We start from the raw sequence: 6,000 nt of genomic DNA, 5'->3' as shown, positions 1-6,000 counted from the left end.
TGTATATACATAATGCAAGGACCATTCTTCGTTCTGGGTTGTGGCGGATATGTGTGGGCTTGCATGAGGAAATTCAATTACATATGGTCATCACAGGTGTTGAATTCCTCCGAGATCCATGTCTCATTAATTTTAAAAAATGCGAGGTAGTCCACACTGTCGTGAGCTAGGCGAGTGCGTTATCGGTCACGATTTCCCCTGCTGCGCTGAACGTCCTTTCGGACGTTGCCAAGAGTTCCATGGCAAATTGTGCCATCTCTGGCCACAGGTCAAGCCTGCAAACCCAGTAATCAAGGGGTTCCTCGCTTCTCAGAGTGTCCACATCGGCCGTTAACCCGATGTAGTCGGACACCTGTCGGTCTAGGCGTTCCCTGAGGCTGGATCCGGAGGGCAGCTGATGATGGGTTGGCTGCAAGAATGATCTCATATCCGAAGTGACCAATACATCTTCAAACCGCCCTCTTTTTGCAGGCGCGGTAGGATTGGTACCTGCACCTGTTTCGCTGTGGGTGGAAATTTCTCTGCCCACAACAGCAGAATGCAGCATCTCTCGCAGCAAGGCCTGGAAATGCTACATTCTGACAGCCCTCTGTGATGCTGGTAACATGTCAGCCATTTTGTGTTTGTAGCGGTGGTTTAAGTACATTGCCACCCAGTACAGGTCCTTGACCTTTATGCTTTTTATACGGGGGTCCCTCTTCAAACACTGGAGCATGAAGGCCCCCATATGCACTAAATTGGAAGTGGTGGAGCGTGGTGGAGCGCCCCTAAAAGTTTAAAGCCTGCTCTTCTTGCTCCTCCTCCTCCTTTTCCCCCCCAGTCATCATCCTCCTCTGACTCCTCTTCAGACTCCTGCTGACTTGTCTCAGATGGAGTAGCCCCCCATGGAATTAATTCAGCATTGCGACTTCCTCATCTTCCAGCTCCTCGACGGCTTCATCAATGACACGACGCAATGCACGCTCCAGAAAGAAGGCGTAAGGTACGATATCACTGATGGTGCCCTGGCTGCGACTGACCAGTTTGGTGATCTCATCAAATAGCCGCAGAAGTCTGCATGCATCGTGCATGAGCAGCCACTGGCTCGGTGAAAAGAAACCAAGCTCACCAGAACCTGTCCTGCTGCAGAGTTCGTACAGGTAGTCACTAACGGCACGTTGCTGCTGGAGCAGCCTATCAAGCATATACAAGGTGGAGTTCCAGCGCGTCGGGCAGTCACAAATCAGACGTCTGACGGGCAAGTGGTGTCGCCGCTGAACGTCAGCAAGGCGAGCCATGGCCATGTAAGATCTTCTAAAATGGCCAGAGATTTTCCTGGCCTGCCACAAGACGTACTGGGCCCTGGGGTATTTGGCAACGAATTGCTGCACGACTAAGTTCATGACGTGTGCCATGCACGGCACGTGTGTCATTTTGCACTGTTTCAGCGCACTCAGCAGATTGGCACTATTGTCGCACACCACTTTACCAACTGTCAAATTAAGCGTGGTTAGCCACTGATCGGCCTGTAACCGCAAAGCTGAAAGCAGTGCAGGACCGGTATGGCTCGTGGCGTCCAGGCACAACAGCCGCAGCACAGCATGGCAACGTTACACCTGGCATGTCGAATAGGTTTTGGGGAGCTTGGGGGGTGCAGTGGAAAAGGCTGTAGCAGTGGAAAAGGAGGTGTCACTCGAGGAGTAGACAGAGGATAGAGTAGGAGGAGGAGAAGAAGAGGCCATCCTGCATGCAATCCGTGGCGGTAATACCAAATCCACATGTGCCATGGGTTACATGCTTGACGGCCGTCAGAAGGTTCACCCAGTGGGCAGTAAAAGTTATGTACCTTCCCTGCCCGTGTTTGCTAGACCACGTGCCTGTGGTCAGATGTATCTTGGCACCGACACTGTGTGCCAGAGATATATTAACTAGTCGCGTGGTGTCAAAGGGTAAAAGGGAATCAGCCTGGCCAAAAGGAGTAATAAGGGAGCAGGTCACCTCCTTCAGCTTCCCTAATCCTCTCCCTGACTCCTCACCGTATGAGCGGACCCCGATGGTAGGACGACTCATACTCAGGATTCAGGGAGAGGATTAGGGAAGCTGTAGGAGGTGACCTGCTCCCTTATTACTCCTTTTGGCCAGGCTGATTTCCTTTTACCATTTGACACCGCACGGTGGAAAGATGGTAAAGCCAGGAGCAGAGAACCACCAGCACACACCAAGCCTGGAGGAACACTCAGCTACAGGCTTCCAGCAGAGACTAAATAGCCCAAGCAGCCACACCCACAAACACATAAACCCAGTGTTCACAAAAAAATAGGAAGGGAGTTAACCCTTCCAACACCAGACAGAGGAAGGAAGCCACTTAAAGGGGAAGTGCACACACAAGCAAACTAAGCCACACGTTACCACAGGCAATATTTCCTTCCGGGGACCTTCCATTGCGGTGTGCCAATGGCCACAAATTTTCTAAAGGCCTCCGAGTCCACCAATTTATATGGCAGTAGTTGGCGGGCTAGCAGTTCCGACAAGCCAGTGGTCAGCCGTTTATGCGGATTATCTGGTGTCATCATTTTTTTACGCTCAAACATTTGGGCCACAGAAGCCTGCCTTGTGCCAGATGAACGCGACGACGGCGAGGAGAGAGGAGAAGAGGCAGGGCATGGAGCGCTGGGAGTGTGGTTTTGTGGGTTTTGACGACGTTGCTCCCACTGGGCTCGGTGATGGGAGGCCAGGTGCCTTCTTAAGGTGGTCGTCCCTAGGTGAGTGTTGGGCTTACCGCGACTTATGCGTTGACAGCACAGGCTGCAGATGGCAACACTATTTTCAGTAGCTGACATGTTAAAAAAAAGCCCACACTGCGGAGACATGTGCCGGAGTCCTGGGAGCGCCAGATGTGACCGTGCATGGTGCATGGCTCGCTCCTGATACATTTGCAGTCTGCTTTTGCCGCCTATGCACTGCGAGTTCTGCCTGCTTCTCCTCCCTCTTTGCTGCTCCGTCTCTCCCTCTGAACTCCCCTCCTCTTCCTCTCTTGTGGGCACCCACGTGACGTCTATCGACATGTCATCATCGTCACCTTCATCACCACTGACATTAGAGATCTCGTAGTAGGCAGCAACAGCGGGAACCACCCTCCTTGGGCTGATCTGGGTACTGTCGTCAGACTGCTGGGTGATGGCCGTTGCTGCCTCCTCTTCCTCATCTAATGCCAAGAATAGCTGCGCATCGGTAAGGTCTGGGAATGGATGGGAAAATAATTCCTCTGACTCGAGTGGAGGGGCTATGGTGGTGGTGGTGGTGTCTTTGGGGGTGCACACAGCAGAGAGTGAGGTGGGTACAGATACAGAAGAGGAGGGTGCAGATACAGAAGATGAGGAGGGTGCAGAAGCAGAAGGCTGAGCGAGCCACTCAACCAACTCTGGTGCGTCCTTTGACGTAATCGCACGCACCTTCTCCAACTTCCTACTTAGGCTCCGGCCTGGTGCACCTGCCTGACCCCTACCACCCCTGCGGAATGGCCTGCCTCTTCCTCTGCCTGTCATTTTCAAAATGACGCTGTGCCAAAGTACCTAGAGAAGAGCAGTATTTGTGGAAGCAGGTATATCGCAGGCCTCAATCAGTTGTTAGTTGAAACAGGTATATCAACCTCAAGCAGTAAGTATATCACACCCCTCTGTGTATCACACCTATCAATAGCACAAAGTTACCAGTCCTTAAAAGGACTTTTGTGGCCCTATTAGCTAGGGTTTCGTGTCCCTAAGTTCCTAACAGCCTATCCCTGCTCCAAAATGCAACCTCTCCCTACAGTGGTAAAATGCATAATGTAAAATGGCTGCTAGACCGGGTTCTGTTATAGGGTTGGGGGTGTGCCCATGTGCTAAAACGTCTCAATTGGCTGTCCTGTCCCACCTGATGGATGTGTCATGGGTCAAAGTTCGGCGCAATGCAAAAGAATATGGCGCCAGCGGACATCGCCATATGTTCGGTGAATCGCGAACAAGCAAAGTTCGCTGCAAAACGACCGCCGGACAAACCGCAAGGCCATCTCTATAGGCATAGCCACTGTGAAGGAGGCATATCTGTGGATAGCTACTGTGAAGGGGGAAATTCTTGACATAACTACCGTGAAGGACACACAATGTGGGGCTAACTACTGTGAAGGGGACACATGTGGGCATAAGTACTGTGAAGGAGACACATCTGGGCATAACTACCATGAAGGAGGCACATGTGGGCATAGCTACTGTGAAGAGGGCCAATCTGGGCATTACTACTGAGGGGGGCACATGTGGGCATTACTACTGTGAAGGGGACACAATGTGGGCATTACTACTTTGTTCTACCATAGTATGAAAAAAATTGCCACATATATTGTCTCTCTTTGTGTTTTTAAAAAGTTGGGAGGTATGCTGTATTTACCGTCACTGTATATAAAGTTATTGTATAACACTGTTGAGGAGGCCATGAAAATAAAATCTTCATAGGTGGGCCCCTTCTGAGTTTGGACCCCATAGCAGCTTCTTCCCCAGCTACGCCCCTGACGACCCTACTACAATTAATGCTATCATCCACCCTCAGTACACATAAAGTACAATGACTAACGTAAATGCCTTTAATGTTTGATTGGGTGGAATGCTGACTCTGGCACCCCTGTAATTGTCAAAATGAGGTTCTATTGGCTCACAACATATTTTCATCGCAATGCCCATTCTAAAATTTGCTATGGGGCCTAACCTTTTCTAGTTACGCCCCTGCCACCATAGAACGTATGGCTTGTTTTTTGCGGGACAAGTTGTACATTCTGTTATACCACCATTTAATATTGCATACAATGTTGTGGGAAGTGGGAAAAAATTCCAAATAGGGTGGAATTTGGAAAAAAACAACAACGTAATTCTGCCACAGTTTTACAGTTTCTATTTTTAACGTGTCTACTATATGGCAAAACTGACTTCATTGCTGCTCTTCATTGTCCAGGGCAGTATGATTACGGCAATACCACACATATCGTTTTTCTTGCGTTTAAATACTGAAAAAAAATTAAAACTTCTGTAGTTTTTTGTGGGACGATCTATAGTTTTTGCTAATACCATTTTGGGGTATGTATCACTTTTTGATCACTTTGACATTTTTTTTTCCCTTTGTCATTCACCATGCAGGATAATTTTTTTTTTTTAAATTTGTTAATAGTATGGGTGTTTTTGCATGCTATGATGCCCATGAGTTAATTTTTTTTTTTTGGGGAAAAGTGATTAGAATTTTAATATTTTTTTATATTTTTCAAAACTTTTTTTTTTTTTAAACTTTTTTTTAGGTCCCTAAGTGGACCACAACTTTCAATTATTATGCATATGCACCGCCAGGTGGGCACTATACTCTACCACAGTGCAAGAGCTGAAAGACCTGTGATGACATCACCGTTATGTGATCAGCGCAGGTGCCAGCAGAGTTCAGCAGTGGTGAAGTTCTGAGCCTTACAAACCTTGGGAGTTGTAGTCCTTTCCTCTTATACTTCCTCTCTCACTTGTCCACTGCTATCCCATAATCACTGCCTGGATATGCTTGGTATTATAGTTGTCACCTTTTATTCCTCATCCCTGTAATGTCCTCTGATATCACAAAATAACAGCTTGGACATGGTGGGAGTTGTAGTTCTCTCCTCTTATACTCCCTCTCTAAATTGTCCTCTGATATCCCATAATGGCCTGGATATGCTGGGAGTTGTAGTCCTCACTCTTAAGCCTTATTCACACGTCCGTTGTTTCTTTCCTGATCTGTTCCGTTTTTTGCGGAACAGATCTGGACCAGATCTGGACCCATTCATTTTCAATGGGTCCTGAAAAAAAATCAGACATTGAGCTGTCCGTTTTTTTTCAGGACCCATTGAAAATGAATGGGTCCAGATCTGGTCCAGATCTGTTCCGCAAAAAACGGAACAGATCAGGAAAGAAACAACGGACGTGTGAATGGACCCTTACACTCCTCTCTGAAATGTGCTCTTATAGCCCATAATAATGG

This window comes from Bufo bufo, chromosome 1 (assembly GCF_905171765.1).
Source record: "Bufo bufo chromosome 1, aBufBuf1.1, whole genome shotgun sequence".
NCBI classification, from domain to species: domain Eukaryota; kingdom Metazoa; phylum Chordata; class Amphibia; order Anura; family Bufonidae; genus Bufo; species Bufo bufo.
Note: the sequence above shows the minus strand (reverse complement) of the source record.